This window comes from Equus caballus, chromosome 14, assembly GCF_041296265.1.
Source record: "Equus caballus isolate H_3958 breed thoroughbred chromosome 14, TB-T2T, whole genome shotgun sequence".
Classification (NCBI taxonomy): Eukaryota; Metazoa; Chordata; class Mammalia; order Perissodactyla; family Equidae; genus Equus; species Equus caballus.
The window spans coordinates 99,712,246-99,731,852 of NC_091697.1; the positions used below are offsets into that span (position 1 = coordinate 99,712,246).

General features: G+C 40.0%; 1 protein-coding gene across 7 annotated transcripts in view; it reads right to left on the bottom strand.

The window, feature by feature from the left end:
• ATG10 (autophagy related 10) overlaps nucleotides 1-19,607 on the bottom strand; it is a 209,429-nt gene that overhangs the window by 15,343 nt on the left and 174,479 nt on the right. The gene's annotated exons all lie outside the window — the stretch shown is intronic.

The following is a 19,607-nucleotide window of genomic DNA, read 5'->3' on the forward strand; positions in this document are numbered from 1 at the left end:
TAGGGGCTGGCCCCGTGGCCTAGTGGTTAAGTTCAGCACACTCTGCTTCAGTGGCCTGGATTCCTTTCCCAGGCCTGGACCTACACCACTCGTAGGTGGCCGTGCTGTGGTGCCACCCACATACAAGATAGAGGAAGATTGGGCACAGGTGTTAGCTCAGGGAAAATCTTCCTCAGCAAAAAAAATAAATTAGTTTTTCTCTTTAGAAGATCTCTCAAAAGAGACTCCATGAAGAAAATTCCTAAGGATGTGATAAAACCATTACAGAATCTGTTATGACCTTTATAATAATGAAAAATGTTAGGTAAAGATCTGACCTATAAAACCTTAGCTACGATGAGATAATTCTCCCACTTTTTAGATAACTAATAATATGAAACTAGGTAACAAAAATGCTACTAATGGGCTGCAGATTAAGAAATCATTCTCTTCTATAAACATAATCAGATTTTATTCAGACAATAATTGTATTTTGGTATTTTTCAAACAAATATTAGAAAAATAAACTGATACATATGGGTAAGAATGGCAGTTCCTTATTTTTAAAAATATTTTATTTAAAATGTAAACAACCTAATAATGTCAGGATAAAAAGTGTATATTCTAATCTGATTACCTGACCAAATCAACTTCTTATATTTCTCCGTAGTAACTTCTGTTGGAATTTTAAGAACTGATTTTTATAGTTTGAATCTAGTTCAGTATTTTCTGGACAAGAAAGTCGAGGACCCAAAAAAGAGAGTCTAAAACTGAAAAAGAAAACTGGAACCAGGAGATACACGGGCTTTCCATATGAACTCATGAGACGAGCCCTGATTTAGGGCTGAGCTCTGAGCTCACCATTATTTTCTTCGCATGGCCCTTCAGACCAGCACAGTCAATAAATCTCATGATTGCTTCACACTAGGTCATCCTTGAGCTCTTTTTTTCCTTCTCATAAAGGTTGATTTCTTCCCAATTTTATTGATATCTACTTACCCACCTATCATTATCTGTCTTTCATAGTTAATGTACACAGTAAATATATAATGTTGTGATTCAGTTTTTCCTCTTACCTCTTAACATTATTTCATATATGCTTTCCTATATTTTGCATAATCCTTATAACTTTCTTTTTAGCTACATAATATTCCATCTAGCTAATAAATCATAACGGATTTTACCATTACTCCACTGTTAGACTTTAGATCATTTTCCAGTTTTATACTACTATAAATTATGCCTATATTTTATATGGATGATGGATTATTTCCTTATAATAAAATTTCAGGAATAAGTAAAAACTGGGAATATTTATATGGCTGTTGATCTATATTATCACATTTCCCTTCAAAAACATTAAACTAATTTATCTTGCCACCAACACAAACTGCTTAACTAGTCCCTCATTATTTTAAATAACACTGTCTCAATGTTAGAATTAAACCCTCCTCTGAAATACTTCACAAAAACATCACACAGACTCCCTAAAGACCAGGCAACTAGCTTAGGCTTTATGCCACTTTCAGCTTGGCCACAGGATGCAACCCTTAGGGATTAGTGACTGGATGCAGAACATATGGAGAAGGGTTAAGGCTCAGGGTGGGGTTGGGTGACTTGCTCGAATGCTTGTAAACACATTATATCCCCGGATGCTGCTTCTCCAGATCAGCTGGGGCAGGACCAGCCGCTTTTCAGAAATAGCATGCCAAGGTTCCAAGCTCTCACAGCAGGCCTGCATTACCTGGCCTGCGTCTTCAACAAGCTGGTACCTGGGTCTCGAAGGGCCATGAAAATAGGTCATAACAAATCACATTAACTGAAGCTCCTGCTCTCCTCGGATTCTGCGCCAGTTGGTATAAATATGGCTACAGTATTATCATATCACTCCTCTAAAAAGCTCTACTTTCCTTGGCAACAGTCTGAAAAATAATGTTAAGTGTAAAAACCAGCACATAAAATTGTATATTCATTACGGTTACAACTATGGATATGCTGACATGAAACTTGCCCAGTAAGAAAATGGCACCCAAACCTTCAACTTGAGGCATAGCACAAAATAAAAATGAAAACTAAAATTGTGCGTGTCAAACTGATATACATATACTTGGCAGTAAACACATCTGAAGGCAAGTACATTTTCTTCAACATCTTTTACTTTTTTACGTAGAAAATAGTCCATTTCTAGCATGTTCCTCAGAAAAGGCCCATTCATTCTTTGTTGCCCCAGCTGCTGCTCCTCCCGTAGGAGTTACAGTTGCCTTTTCCAGCATGAAGTACAGCTCTCAGAGCATCCCTAGGAGCAGGATGGCCTCCATTTCTGCCTCTGGGCAGGGATCCACTAAGAGAGCCCCTTGCACCAACAGAGGAAAGGACGAATCCAGCTCCCCCTTCAGGAAAGGGCTCTCTCCCAGGCATTACTAATCGACTCAGAAGTGCACGTGTTATTTCTGCACTGACTTCTCTGGGAACCACCGCAGAGATTCTGCCAGATTAGTCCGCACAGAGTCAAACTGACTTTCTGCCGGGAGAACTCAGAATTCTAGAATTTTTCTTAGTTTCCCAACTTGATAAAGGTGGTTTCATTCTCAATACCTACTACTCAAAAGACATAAATAAAGGTAATTTTATGCCTCTTCGGTCACTTACATCTTTACTCCTATAAATCAGTGTTTTATTCCGATGTCTTTAAACTTTTTCACTTGCACACACCTACATTTTAAAAATATATGTCTACATACCCCTAGGTACATAAGTTGACCTCTAAAAGTTTTCATCAAATCGTTGTAATGGATGTAATTTCCAGTGTATTGTAAATATTGACAATTTTAAATACACAACATTCTACATTACATACAATTTTAAATAATACTCTTATGCCACTCTCTTAAATGCACTCAATTGAAAATAAATGCCACTGTGTTATGATACCCACCATCATTCATTTAAAAAATATATGAACAATCGGATATTTTATATTTTTCTTCCTGAACTTATATTTCCATTCCGCGTCTCTCAGAGAACTTTATAGTAATGTATATTTTATGCTTAAAAGCTTTTTATTGATCATATTCTTGTACACAAAAATATATATAAAGGAACTTACTTTCCAGAATTTCCTGTGACCATTTTGCTCTGTGTTAACTTAGATGTCTGACTGAGTTGTCATTATAATTATTAGTAGTACTTGGCTGATCAAAACAAAATAAATATATTACAAAATTTGATAAACAAACATGTAAAATGGGATGTTTCAGAAATTGTGAGTTAATAGCATCATTTAGTACGTACTCCAGGTCATATTTTTTCATATGTGTATGAATGTACTTAATCTTCACAATACCCTATTATTATCCTCATCTTAAAGATACAGAAACTACGATTGAGAAAGCTTAAATGATGCATCAAGGTCGCAGAGCCTGGATCCACACACAGACTCTGGCTCCAGAGCCCAGGCACTTAACCACTATCCTATACTTCCTGACTCTAAAAAATATGGATTGGAGCCTTAGGGGGTGCTTAAATAAAGGGGTTGTGAAATTGCCCCTCTGGTGCCCTAGCTGAGCAATATGCCATGGTAAAGGATGGGATGGGATCGGGGTGAGGTATGCCTTTGTTTTGTACAGTGGGAGAACAGCATAAAGGGGAGGTGGCAAAGGAAAATCTCCACCACAGGGCCTTTTCAGGCAGATGGATTTCATGAGAGGGTGCATACGGATGGAGAAGACCTGCAAATTAATTCCTTTAAAATTCTCCATACCCACATATCCTTTGGGAAGTCTTTATATACACCCAAGGGTACGTATACTCCGGTTGGAATGCTATTGGTCCATTCAATCTCTGATACAATAAAGATTAGAGGTTTTGTGAAACATTTTTAATGCTTTAGAATCAAAATTTAATTAAAATTTAAATTATTTTAACCCTTGAATTTTATTTTAAAATGGCAGTCAATTTCAATAATTTGAAGGGACAGAAATGCTAAAATGTAACAGGGTGGTAATAAGCATAACTATAATCTACATGGTAGGTTTATAATGATTAGATGTAATGCATGAAAAGATAGCAGGTCAGTAATAGAGCCATGCATAAAATGCTCCTCTCAAAATCTTTATTTGCATTTCTATTACTGAAATCTTTTCCTAATAATGAAGTTGCCATGAGAGAAGCTCCATTACTAAGGATCACTGTTAGAGATACAACATTATTAAAGCATTGCTATGTACAGGAACTTTTATTAGGATGATACAAGTTATATATCATTGTAATAAAGCTTCCATTATAATCCTAATTGCATAAAGCTGTGTTTGAATATAGCAATGCTAGAGCTGTAGGACTTTTAATAAAGTATCAAAATAATGCTTTGGTAATAGGATTGTTTAGAATACTAATACTTCAGGGAGGGCTGAGCTGACTAATGGGTGATGTTTATGCCACTGATTATACACGCGCTACCAAGAATTAAAAAGAAAAGAAGTGGAAAGAACTCTCACGTACCTAGTAGCATGCAGTTTGGAAATGTAGGTATGGAGGCACACATACCAGCTTTCTTTGATGTAACAACTCAGTATGTCCAATTCGTTTACTGGTACAAGATAGCAAGTTTCAAATATGGACATTTATAACCATGACAATGGAAAGGTTTAATGTTCAGATCTATGGAGAGCTGGTAATCAAAAAGTTAACAAAACAATTATAAATACCGACAGACAGGCAGACAGACACATCTTGGGAAATGCCCGTTAGAAAGACCATTAGAGAAATGAGAGTTTTGGTGGGGGCAAGGGGGATAATGAGAATGTTCCAATACTGTGCGGACAGCCCACTGTAAGATGCTACTCTCTATTACATTGAAACGATAGCGTGGTCCTTCTGAGTTATAGCTGGAGGTTAGTATCAGACTTAGGTTCCCACCAGAGAATTTTAGTGTATTTGTTCAAATGTTTGTGCATTTGCTCTAATGGAGTCAAGTATTCAGCTGTTCCCTCTAGAAACGTATATAATGTTCACCACCAGAGACCACCAGAGAGCCATCCAATCCTCCACAGGCGCCGAGCTGCTCCTTAATATAGTACCTGCTGCCGGTGGATGTGACCAAGGCGGCACCAGGCTGTCTGAAAAGGGCTTCGACATAGGCTAGGGCAGCGGAGACCCCGACTGGCGGCTCTGCCACAGCTATATTCACCATCAGAATACGGGGCCAAGGCCATTTTGGTTTTGAGACCACTTGTAGCAGCTGGATTGACTCAGAATCTGCCTGGAAAGCAAAGTACTTTTACTTTTTAAGACAGCATCTCCTTTCCATGATTCCCTCTTGACCTCTGCCTTCCAGATGTGAGGAAGAGTCAGGTGGGGTTAACTTAGAGCTCAGAAGGCGTATTTTCCTTACTGACTCATTCCCCTAAGAAGATGGTCCCCAAATCTTTGTAACACCTCAGGAGAAGGTACAAAATTTTTTTTGTACTGTATGGTCAGCTGAAACATGTTGTTTTCAGGATTCTAATATTCTCTCTTTTTCACTAAATATGATTAACCCAAAGTAATTTGCACTGAGGCAATGAGGGACTCTATTTCTGAAACACTTAAAAAATTTGAAATCTCTTGACTTGGGAGTGTGTGACACTGAAAGAGTGAAAGGGTTTAGTTGTCCAATTGGTCAGCTAAACACCTGCAGAAACAGAGGCACCCAAAATATTTGAAGAAATCTCAACTTCCATGAATTTAACCAGAAATTTGAAATCAAACAATTTTGAAAGAAACTATTTGAATTTTGGCATTCATGTAAGTTTGCAGTTTACAATTCACTGATGTCCTTATTTTAAATACATGGGGGGGGTACCCCAATCTTTCCAAACAGGCCTTACAAGGAAGGTCAAGTTCACATTGTGACAGGAATAGAGTTCTTACACAAAAGCCTTACATCAAAGTAGTGAAGCCTCAAGAGGCTTGAATAATAAATGTTGATTGACTGATTTCTTTGGAAACTAATTTCACTGCCTTCCATTTCCCCATCTTCTCTGCAAACATTTTGTCAGTATCCCCCAGACCATAGCTTTCCTTTAAATACCTCCCTTTCCCTCTGTCTTCTTGAAGACAATTGGTCCCACACATGGACTGTCACAAACATCTCTTTCCCTCCAGCTGCCACAGCCTCTGACCTGGTTTTCTTTGCTCCAGTCTCTCCACTCTCTCCCTCAGCCTGCAGATACCTGATTCATCATCCCAATTACCAATTTTATGTCATTCTCTTGCTCAAAACCATTCCTTATTACCCACTGCTTATTAAGCGAAGCTTAACTTTCAGAGGCATGGATCCCTTCCATATCCAATAAGAGCTATGGACCTTAGAATAATGCATAATACACACAGGTTTTTGACTATGATTCAAGGAGTTCACACATACCCTAAAGCCTGGGGATTTGTGGCCCTTAGGTAAAAAACTCAAACCTATATAATAAAGTTTGAATGGCATGGCCCTTTATTCAGTTTTCCTGCAAGCTGGCATCAAACTGTTTTTCTAGCCTCATCTTCTCTCAGAGTAACCCTAACCACAGACAAAGTCAGGGCTTCAGTGAACACCGACCACATGCCAGGATCTATTCTAAGCCCTAAATACAGAGCAGTGAACATGACTACAAAGGTTCTTCTGTTGCTCATATCCTAGTGACCCAGAGTGGCCTCTGTCTTGTCACACCCTGACCTATGCTGCACATCCTCAAGAGGGCACAACTCCTAGTTTTGGAAGCTCTCCACGTGTTCTACACTCTTGTTAATCGCATTTTCTCTCTGCTCCCAGGATACCTCGGATTTCCTCACCTCTTGCGGGTCTTCCTACCTGGAATAATCCTTCCTATCTCTCCCCACCTACCAAATATTCAGAGATAATCTCAACCCCCACCTCTCCCCCCCCATCCTCTCCCTCTTTTCAGGAAATCTTTCTAGAACGATTTCAGCTCACAATACACAAACTCTCTTCTTATCATCTCTATCAGGGACCTGGAACTTTTTCATATACTAGCTATAGCTCCTCTTTAGAGTTGTCTTATTATATAACTTTGTTGTTACTGATTAATTCTTCTACATAATCTGTGCACAATCACCCTATCTTTGGAAGAGGAGACCACGCTATAGATTTCTGTCACAATGCCTTTTACACACACTACCACTAAACCTCGATTTGTTGATTATTGCTGACTGATTGCAAGAGATGGTGTGACGGAGCTGATGAAACTTATCTCCAACTTTCATGGGTGATCCAGAGAAATTTGGGAGAACCTTTCTCTGCTTTGAGATTGATAATACAACCCAAGAGATGCACAACTTAGCAAACCAACCCAACCACTGTCATTGATCATTCTGGCTGTGAGCCACCTGTGTGCAGTCATTGGCATGCAGACAATATGTAATAAGGTTGATTGTATTCCAAATAATAATTTGCTTTTGCCATCTACATACAGAAGAGATTGGATGCATTCTTATCTGACCTAACCTTCTTGTTAATACATGAATCGTAACTTTGAAGGCAACAAAGGGTATCTTTAAACAAACAAACAAACAAAAAAACCAGATAGTGGAAGATAATGGTACACTGAAGGCAGCCTTGTTTGGTGCTATTAGTCACTGTAAATGCATTGCTATCTCTGTCTGCATCTATAACTCTCACCATCATTTCCTTGCAGAGTAAACAAATGTTGCTTATAAACTTCCCCACATAGCCTGTCTTTGCAGGATTTTCTAACCTACCAACATGCTTAACAGAACCAAATGCCTTGTTAAAACCAAGTATATGGCATACGAATTACAATGCTATTCTTAGGGCTGCATCAGGGATGATGTGACTAAATTTCTTAAGCATGATACTTGTTTTCTTTGAAACCTGAAAGAACAATATGTCCTGATTGTTATCCTGACACGTACAGTTCCACTCAGGCCAATGCAACTGCACAGTTGACGTGCCTTTGAAATCCTGAAGAATGTCTTCCACCTTCCAGAGCCTGGGGCAGTCTCTGCGTGGGCTGCTATTTACCCCAGTGGCACATTTCCATAAAGCTGTAATCACTACCAGATGGCCCACCAAATGATGATTGTTTGGTGGCAAAATATATGAATTTATCTCTATATAAGTATAGCGTTATTTGTTATTTGAGCTTATATCCTATACTAGCCACATAGTAGTAATGATTTTGAATTTGGTGAATGAATTAATAGAGACTGTATTTATCATCAACTTGAGATAAGATCATTAATAACAGTAATAGCTAATATTTAGTGTATGATCACATACTATGTGCTAGGACCTATTCTAAACATTTCATATTTATTATTTTATTTAATCCACGTAACAACTTCATGAGGTATGGACTACTATTGTCACCACTTTGCAGACGAGGAAATGGAGGCACAGAAAGGATCAGGACCTTGCTCCAGATTTCAGAACTAGTTTTGGAAAGCCAGCATGTAAATCCAACCAGTGTGGCACTAAATCAAAAGTTCTTAATCACTATGTTATACCACTTCTCATTTATTTAATTCCACTTTTTATTTCTAGTGTTATTGAGCTATGATTGACATACAGCACTGTATAAGTTTAAGGTGTCCAGCATAATGATTTGACTTACATATATTATGAAATGATTATCACAGTAAGTTTAGTTAATATCCATCATCTCATATACTACAAAAAAAGAAAAAGAAAAAAAAAGGTTTTTTCCTTGTGATAAGAACTCTATTTAGTTCCATTCTTAAGTTGGGAAGTTGAGTTGTCACTAACTATACCCAGTGTTGCCATGTCAGAGGAAAGATGGTGTCAGATATTTATCATGACTCCAAATATATGGTATTCAATGGATTGGTCTACAGGTAGGCCTAGATTAATAATTCTGAGCTTTCCTCCATATATGCAAGGAACCTTCACAAGGAAACATGCAATTGTTTGTATTGAGTGATGACCAACAATCTGTCTGACTAGATGGTTCCAGCTATAAAAAGCACAAAATCACCAAGAATGCTTCTGCTTTTTCTATAGCACAGGGGAGAGCGCACTAGTCAAACCATCCCAGACATTTTCTCTGATAGCTTCTGCTTCTCTAACATAGGGAGACACACACTAATCGATATTACATTTTGGTCTACTTGAAGCATGACCTTTAATGCAAGTCTGATACAAGCTTCCCTCAACATATTCACTAAAAGACTAGCAGAACGTTTCTTTGGCCAATGTTCTGATTGGAGTGCAAAGTCAGGGCTTCAAACTAGGAATTAATGCTAACTATAACTATAGTTTGCTAACTATAAGCTCAAAGGCTGTTGGCCTTCTGTATCTCCTCTAGATTTGTCCAGCACACACAGTCTGAATCATTCATTTGGTATTTAGCATGCATTTGCCACTGTCATGATTTTTTATTTATTTGTATCCCTATTTGTGCATGCCCACATCTTACATTGCCAGCATCAGGTCCTGGGACCATCTCTACAGTGTAGATTCTTAGTCCTGTCGAATGCGCCGAATCTGCCTTGGCTGTTGGAAAAGCCTCACAGTGAACAGACAACAGGACAAATGGCAACACTGAGACATGTTGCCTGGGCTGCCCTGTCCCTGTGAATACCTGACATTTGGGTGTTTTCTAAGTTACACTTGGCACCTGATCTGCAATCTGAAGGCAAAAAATTTACACATGAGTTTTTCGGTTTTGGGGGTTTTTTTGATGCAATTCAGCAGACAAGTCATTACTTTCGAACACAGGTCTGTTTTTTTCTTCTGGAAGATTAGCCCTGAGCTAACTTCCACTACCAATCCTCCTCTTTTTGCTGAGGAAGACTGGCCCTGAGCTAACATCTGTGCCCATCTTCCTCTACTTTATATGTGGGACACCTGCCACAGCATGGCTTGACAAGCAGTGCAAGTCTGCACCCGGGGTCTGAACCGGCGAAACCCAGGCTGCTGAAGCGGAACGTATGAACACAACCGCTGGGCCACCGGGCCGGCCCTACACATGAATTTTATTTTCAAAACCTTTATCAGCTTAGCTCACATTAATGAATGTATATCAGCCTTTACTTATGCAAAGGTCCCACACTGATCATGCATGCAACACAGAACAAAACAAAATAGAGCCCCTACTGTGAAGGAGGTTGCACTGAAGTAGGAGAGAGATATCCTTGAACAGTTTTTGCTTGGTGTCTTAAATAGAGAAATGCAGAGACATCCCAGGGCTAGCCATGCTGGCTTGGAAAGGCTGACTAGGCCAGGTGGGAAAAGTGTTCCAGACAGAGAGAACCACAGAAGCAGGGGCCCAGAGTCATAAAGAGCATGGTGTATAGAGGGGGCCATAGAGAGATAGAGAACCTGAGAGGAAGAAGTTAAGTGTGTGGGGGAAGGGTGGATCAAGTATTTCCTCAACCTGCACCCCCATTGCCACTCCTTTATCAAGTCTTATACATTTTTCCTTCCTAATCTTTCCCTCTAATATTATTTCCTTCTTATTATTACTCCTTCTTCTCCATCTCTATTATTATTGGCCCACTGCAGTTGTCTTCTAACCAAAAAGAGGGGTTCTACTGTTTTAAAAGAAATTGGAGAATCACTGTGTGTATGTTGAAGGCACAAGCTTTCCTGGATAAGACCTCTGTTGACCTGTCCTGCTCCATCTCAGACCCTCTCCTCTGCTCCTAGGCACCAGCACTAAGGATGGACTGGAGCCTGCACCCCAGGCATGCCTTTGGGACCTGCACATCCTGCTCGTTCCCTCCGCCTCCCTTCCCCATGGGTATGAGCCACAACTTCCTACTCCACTGGAGGATCACTCCACGTGGGCCCTGCTCACTCTCCCAGGCAGAAACCCTGCACCTGCTCCTTCTCTAGCTCCTCACACACTCTCAAGGGGACTCTCAGCATGCTGGTTTGCAATGGCTTGTTTGCAGAGCTGTCTCCCCACCAGAACAGAAGTTCTTTGAGGTCAAAGACTGTGTGTTAACTGTGTTCTAACCCCAGAATTAATCACAGCACCTGGCTCATAATAGGTGCTCATTTAATGCTTGTGAATGAGAGAAAGAGAAAGAGGAAAAATAAATTACTGTTACTCTCTCTCCAGTTTAGAATAATAAGCCTAGACATAACAAAATGTGTGGATCAAACAGTATAGTGAAAATCAGCTTGTCTGAAAGTAACGTTCCCATGTGGGGCAAGCCTTCCTTCTGTGGCCAGGTGGACCGCAGCTGATAGGATGGAGGGGTTGCAGGTGATTAGCCCACAGCCCTCCCTGGGATGCTGCCCTGAGCTGGGATTAGGCTGCTTAGCCTGACTCCCCGGCAACATAAGCCTCAGCGAAGGAGGATGGTGAGAGTCTCTTCACTATCTACAACACCACAGCTCCTCAGAGAGGACTATTTGGGTACAAAACTATTACATGCCAAGATTATGTCTCTGCAGAACCTAGTAAACAGTTAGTGCCTATTTAATGTTTACTATTAATATAGCCTTTCCACTAAAAGAGAGGAGAATCAGTGGAACCACCATCCTAGCATGCTAATTAATTCTCTGTGTGAAAAGAAGTGCTAATCTCCATTTTAAAGCATCAATCATGGAAAATAAACTGAAATGTGACCAGATTTTAAAATGCTACTTGTTCTAAAATCAGATGTAAATGAAAGCTTCCAGGATTCTGTAAGAGGCGATTATATAGTGCTAAGAAACCCCATTTAAAATCCATCTTCTAGGAAACTTTAAAATACTTTTTCCAGTTGAAACTGTTCCCTAATATCACCCTTCATATGCTTTCCTTGTCTAAGAAGCTTTGCTCTATAAAAATTTCTCCCAATTTCTAAGTGAAATATTACAGAATTTCCCAGAAGCATTAGCGACGGTTCCTTAGCAACTGTTGATATGTCTCAAAACAACCTGAGACAATCTTCTCTGAGACGTGTAGTCTCTCCCTCTCTCTGCTAACAGAATTCTACAATATGGCACAAAAGATTCGTGTGGCTAAAAATAGCATCCGACACACATTTCTAAAGTTGACGGAGTCTTAATGATTTAAGTCTCCATATCGTGGCTTTGGGTAGGTGCGCCTCAACGACTGTATATCAAAGGGTTCTGTACAGAAAGATTTTAGAATCTTTTTCTTTTTTAATCACACCATTAACACTCCTGACATTTCAGAAATAATGTTTATCGATTTTGGTGTTAGCACTCCCATAAATTAAGTGATGTAATGGACGGAATTATTGTGGTACTATAAAGAATGTGTCATTCAGATTGTTAACTACATATTAGAAAAAGCAAAGACTCTGCATTCATGTAAAAATAGCCCCAGATCTGGATAGTAAGTGGGAGATAAAGGAAACTGAATATTCCAAATAACCCAAGGATGAAAATAAGTCACATGAATTCAAGGTTATTCACCCCAAACAAGTTAGTATAATGAAAAGTACTAGGAATGGAGAAAACAGCATTTCCAACCTGTAGCAGAAAAGAATCACACAGTACAGAAAGCAAAAGGGCCCCCAATAATCTGTGGGGCTCAAAGTTTCCACAAGGAACTTGCTTCTTTCACTAGAAGAAGAGAGTCAGACTCTAGCCAAAATCTGTGATTATGGTTCTTGGGTAGGGGTAGATAAAGTTGAAAATGGTGAAATCACCATGTAATGGACAGATTGAAAGAATTCCTCTGAGTGTGTGTGTCTGCGTGTGTGTGTGTGTGTGACATACATGGGATAAGAATGGGATTCACCCCTCATAGGGTTATCATGAGGAGTAAATGAACTAATGAACATAAAAATAACACAGTACCTGGTACCTAACAAGTGCTTAACAAATGTTAGGTGTGATGAGCATCACCATCGTCACCATCATTTCTCCTATTTTATATAGGAGGACACTGAGTTTCCAGGGACATTAGGTAACTTACTCAAGGTCACACAGCTAACAAGGGACTAGGCAAAGACTGATGTCTGCCTAATTGCGAAGCCCATGACCTTTCCAATTTCGTGACAGGTCTAAGCATTCTTGCAGAGGGCTTAAGCATTTTGCTTCTATGAAATGGGTTTCAAGTAAAAAGAGAATATAGTTGCTGCTACCATCCTCATTCTTATCAGTGTAAACTCAAATAAATCTAACAAAAACTCTTAATGGCATGTCTTATTGGGCAGGCGTATTAGAATAATCTATTGCTAGGCTAAGACATTTCCTGGTCATAGGTTAAGTATCTAGAAGTGGCTTTTGCTGAAGTGCTGCCAGTCTGTCATTGATCCCCCATTCTACACACATCCAGTTAGCATTCTTGAAGTCACACAAGTTGCTGAGGTGACTAATTTGATTACGCTATTTTAAAGCAATAATATTACTGTGGACATAATGAATAATTTTGCCATTTCAGAACATCAAAATCCATTCATTAAAGAGTCCATCAAATAAGTCTGGATATAAATTAATATGCGTCTGTGTTCTGGTTTGGACATGAAGAAGGAAAGTTACTTGAACACAAAAGGGCAGAAGATTTATTTTTAGTCCGGGATATACTTAGAGTTAATAGTCCTAAGCCAGTGTGGCTCAGGGCCAGAGCAAAATTCTCTAATTTGAATCTTTTTTTGTTGCCCTTCGTTTCTGCTTTCAAACAGACAAGCTAATAAGCAGTGGGGACATATCTAGGATCTACAGAATATTTCTGTAGTTTCTATTTTCTAAATCATCAAGCTGTTCTTTAGTTTTATAGAGCAGTTTTTCAATTGTTGAGGATCTTTCTGCAGAAAGGCAATTTGATTTCTATCCTTGGCTTTTCAATTTTACATTCCATCATCACTAAACATTGATTAAGCCTGCTGCCATACACTCCCTTGTATTTGGGTCTTTGAATTCTCAGAAGGTCATTATTTATTACAATGTAACAATCTGGAAATATTTTAAAAATATGGTCAATGCAGGTGCTGTATTTATTGGCGTTAACCTTTGGTTTTTGTTTCAGGAAAAAAATGAACAGATGTTTCTTAACAAATATGGCATATTTAATTCAAATGTTTTTAAAAAGATATATAAAAATTAACATTCTTTTTCTGAGAATATCATCATTTAAAAAAAACTCAAGGTTTGGTAGGAGGCAGCCTTCTAAAATGGCTCAATAATCATCACCTCCTGGTGTCCATTCCCGTGTGTAAGCCCCTCTCCCAGCACATGGGCTGGACCTAGTGACTTGCTTCTAAAGAACAGAGTATGGCCACAGTGATGGGACGTCACTTCCACGATTAGGCTACAAAAGGCTGTGACATCTACAGCACCAGCGCTCTCTCTCTTGCTGACACTCTCTCTTGCCCTCTCACTTCCTCATCCTGATGGAGCAAGCTCCTGTGTTGTAAGAAGCTCTATGGAGAGGCCCCTGTGGCAAGGAACCAAGGAGGCCTCAGTCCCACATCCTGTGAGGAACCGAGTCCTGTCAACCTTCAAGGAGTGACGAGAAAGTGGATCCTTCCCAGCTGAGCCTTGAGATGACTGCAGCCCAATGAGAGACCCAGGACCAGAGGAGCCAGGTAAGCCACAGAAAATGGAAGATAATAAATGTTTTAAGCCACTAAATTGAGGGGTAATTTGTTAGATGGCAATAAATAACAAACAAAAGCTCTAAAATACATAATGTCATCATTCATACTATTGAGTACATATTTAACAAGAGCTCTTATGTGTCAGTACGCTTAGCTAGGTACTGGGGCTGCCGTGGAGAATGAAGCACACAGGGTCCTGTCCTCTGGGCCCAGGAGAGGATTGTCTGTGTGCCTCTCCAGTTTGTACAGGGTTCCCAACAGGAACCTTGATGAGTGTTCACTGCCTTCTGATGAGAGAGCCCCTCCACCTTGAGAGATGCAGCCTCTCACAGAAGGCCTTTGGTAAACTGTAGCCTTGTCTGGACAGTTATCCCCGGCTCCGAGGAGCTGACAGCCTCTTCTCAGGTACAACAAGAGCCCTGGCATATGTAGGTAGTGACACCTTATTACTGAGAGTCTCTTACACAGGAAGGGTAAGAACAAGCCTTGAATAATTTTTTCTCACATGAAAAAAGAAACAAACTTATCTCATTAGGCTAATCATAATAGTAATTATAATTGGAACCCAATTATAATTGTTGCAACAACAATGCAACTGCAAATCTTTTGTAAATTAGTAGTCTTCATCTGCTTCTACTAAATTATTCCTATCAAGCTCACAAAATATCATTCATTTAGCTCATTATCATGCCTATTTTTTTGTTCTAGTTTTACCTATCAAAAAGTCAACTATATTCACATTTTGTGGTGCATTCTTTTGGTGGTAAATCTGTATTCTTAAAAGATCAGTTACATTTCTAAATAGATCTTAAGTCACTTGTATTTAAATATCTGTGGACTATAAAGTACTGTTCAAAGATTATCACGCGGAAGTCCATGGGTATGAGTATATGTCTTACTCTTCCAGTTTCTGGATGCACAATTAGGCCAATGAGCAGTTTGATAGCATACAGAGGGGACAATGAGGCAAACCTCATAATTAAAATGGCAAAATCAACCCCAAATGTTTGGGATCAAATCTGTTCAAAAGTTACCTTAAAAGACAATATTTAAAACGCAAAGTGGAGAGACCACAACTCTGTTTGAATAATTCAGAAATAAATGTGTCAACAAAAGGGAGATTTAGCAGAGATCACGAAAAATTGGGAATCAGAAAGCAGACTTCAGCAGTGCTCATGTAGCACACCCAGGACAGAGAGTTCTGAGAGTACTCATCCATGTGTTAACCACTGGATATAATGGTGAGCACAAAAGATATAGACCCTGCTCTTATGAGCCCTACATTCTAGTAGACCAGATGATAAAGTGACTTGTCTAGGTGGCAGGAATATGCGTGGTGGAATTGGCCACACTAGACTAGATGTTACCTTTAAAATCATCTCTTTTTTGCTGTGCCTTCAGGCTCACCAGATAAAATTCTCACTATAAGATGGCTTCCAATAATCTTCCTCAGTGCTGATCAGCTGACATAAACTTTCCCATTCACTTGGCAGTTACAACTCATAAATTAATACATTGGCCTTCTAAGTTTTCCCTACCAGTCACTTAAGAGTCTGGTTAGCATTCTCTGAGTTTTGCCCAAAGAGCTGAAGCAAGGTGGTGACCCGAGGAAGGAGGGTCACCAGCTAGCACTGCGAGAGGTAGCAGGAAGCAGCCAAGGAAGGAAAGATGACAAGTCAGGACCATGGTCAGGAGGAACCCAACTCCTAGCCTGGAAAACGATAACTAGTTTCAAGTCCATAGGGCAAGTTGAAAACAGAAATTGGAGAATGAGAAGCAAAGTCAACATCTTTTAGTTAAAAATGGGATAAAGTCAAGGAATAAATAGAGGCAAAAAGTTCAGGACTAAGTGAAATGAAAGACATTGTGAGCTTCTTTGGCCTGAAAAACTGGGAGGATGGTGGAATGATTTATTGAAATGAAGAAGGTTTGGTGAGAGGGGGAGTGGATTTGGGGAGGAGGAAAATCAATCCTATTTTGGCCACTTTCGGTTTGAGATGCCATCAAACTGTCACATAGGCTGTTTAGGTAAACTAGTCTGGAGTGCACAGGAGTCTCTGAATTGAAGGTTTAACGTTAGAGTCACTGGCATATAAAAGCTATTTACAGACATGGAACTGGAAAGAACTACTGAGGAGAAGAATGTAGACACTGGTCCACAAAGCCCTGGGGACACTCTAACATTCATAGGTCTAACAAAGGATGAACTCGAGAAAGGGGGCTGCTGGGTCAAAGGGCAAATGCATTTAGTAATTTTTCTAGATACCATCAAACTGACCTCCATCGAGGTTGTAACTATTTGCTCCCAATAGCACAGTATAAAGATATCTTTTCCCCCATACCTTTCTCAATATTACATGTTTTCGAACTTTTATATCTTTGCTAATATGGTAGATTAAAACTGGCATTTCAGTGTAGTTTTAATTTGCATTACTCTTTTTATGAGTGAGCTTGAGTATCTTTTTAAATATTTAAGATGCTTGTTTGTACCTGTCTGTGAACTGCCTTTCATAATCTTTGAAGGGCAAGTTTCTCAAGACAGGAGATAATGAAGGTGCTTGAATAGCAATGGGGAGGATCCGGATGTGATGGCAGGGAACCAGGATGATGCAAGAGAAAGGGCGTTACTGCAGGAGTGCCGTCCTTGAGAAGGAAAAGCGTTTGGGATCCAGGGCACAAGGCAGGGCTTGGTGTTGGAAAGGGTCAGGCCTGCCTCTCCCATGGTAACAGAGAAACGGCAGGGTGTGTGAGTACACACAGGAGGCTCAAGCACGGTGCTGAGGAGATGAGGTGGCTCTCTCCTCATTACATCTGTCTTCACTGCGAGGTATGAGTGGAGAAGAGGCACTGGAGCCACAAGAGGAAAACGTGTAAAATAATGCCCATGGGGACTGGGGAAGTGAATTCTCTAGAGGAGTGACATAGAATGACCTGGCAGTTCTGCATGTCCTTTTGAGATTTGTGGTCATCAACCTGAAGTGAGCCTCAACAACATGGTCGTGTGATTTTTCTCCAGAGATTTCAATTGTTGGATATGGGCACAACATGAGAGAGATACCGGATATTAAAAGTTATGATTATCCACCGGGGCCATGGAACCTACAGTGAGTGTGGAGATGTGAGAATGTTGAGGTATAGAGGTGGTAACAGTAAAGAACAGGGGGGTAAATGGACCAAAGGACTCAGTGAAGCTGGGGGCCTGCTAGAATGGGAACACATGAGTATGTGATTGAGGGGGAGTCCTAGGAAGTAGTTCATGAGAGCAGGCAGTGGGTTAGCCCCAGCCTGAAAGGACGTGGAGATCTTACACAACCGTGAAGGAGTCATGAGCCTAAAATGACAGTTTGAGATGTGCAGGGAAGAGAAGTCTGCAGAAGAAGCAGGATCCTCTTGCGGGGGCCTGGATTCAGTCGAGGACAAGAGCTGAAAGGAATATTTAGTGGAAAGGATGAGACTGTTGGAAGCTTTTTCCCCCACGGAAAAGGAATTCAAGAGGCATAGTGAAAAGTACAGCATGGAGGGAGAAGTGGCAAACTGAGTCAGGGGAGAGAAAGGACAGAAGAGAACCAACATGATGACACAGAGTGGAGGCACTTACATCATGAGCAAAGAACAATCCAGAATCTGTAGATTATATATAAGAAATAAGAAAATCATAATACTGTATAAGCTATGAGGAAATTAGGCAGTTTCCATAAATGTATACTATAGAATGATCCATAGAAGAGTAAATTCCTAGCAGATAATATTGCAATTGGTTCCCTTTGGACTTAAGATTTCAGAATCCCATTGCACACTATGGGGAGAAGCTGGTTCAGTGTTTTACAACTGGGAGCTACTGTGCTGAAATTAAAACCTGGAAGTTTTCTTTATGATGATAAGCCTCCTTATCTCTATAGGAGAAATTCTAAGTTCTAATTAAACTTCTAAATTAACCTAAATGGAAGCCCAACTCATTTAATAGAATCCTAGAATTTCAAATTACATAGAAATTTAGATGTCATCTAGTTCAACCAACCTCATCCTAAAGAAAAAAAAAAACTTGTATATTAACACTCCCCTCCTCCAAACTCTCCAATATCCTCAGCCTCTTCTCAGCACACCTCCTTTAACTCTTGTCCTTACTAAAATCTGACAGCCGCTGGACTGTTTCCCCTATAGCCGTCTCAAGCAGAAGCTCAGGGCCTGGAGGTGGCGCAGACGGGATCCTCCCTACTGCCAATTCCCTTTCCCCTCCACTTTATTCAAAAGCCCCAGCTCAAATGAATTCCATGTTCAGCACAGTTCTCACCAGGAACTAGGAAAGCTGGAAAAACATTTAACCACTCTGTTTGAAGGCATGGAAGAGTTACAAATTACAGGACAAAGATTGTAGGACAAAGAATCAGGAGAAGGAAGCCCAGCGAAGGAAGCCTGGCATTTGGAGCTGCCTTATCCTTGTGACTGCTGATTCTGAAAGTTCAGGGCTACCAAGGAAGAGGGGCCCCGGTAAACACACAAGGAATTTGGATGGGATTTGCAAAGACTACACTTGAAAAGTAAGGGTATTGGAAACAGATCAGCCCTTATAGCCACTGAAGCCCGGCTTCGAAATATCTCAAACCTGAGCTGGCTTGGTGTGATCAGAAATCGCTAGTGCCCTAAGCTAGCTGCCTGCCCGAAGCAGAAATAAATTCTCTCTGGAGAAAAATTTCGCAGAGCCTTAAATTATCTCTGTAAATTCTTTTACGCAAAACATCTGGCTCCTAATAAAAAGAAGCTATTAAATATATATACAAAAAGACTTGATCAAAACCCAAGAGAAAAAACAGACAATAGAAACAACCCACATGATCCAGATAAAGGAGTTAGCAGACATGCACTTCAGACTTCCATTAACATATTCAAGATAAGCTGAGCATTTTGGTAGGGAACTGGAATTTTTTTAATGAACTAAATTAAAATGCTAGACCCGAAAATACTATAACTCAAATTTAGAACTCAATGAAAGGTTTTCAGAGCAGATTTATGTAGAAGAAACTGGAAGATAGGTCAGAAAAAAAAAAAATCCAGAATAAAGCACAGAAAAACAAAAGTGGGGGAAAAGAGCCTACCAGACA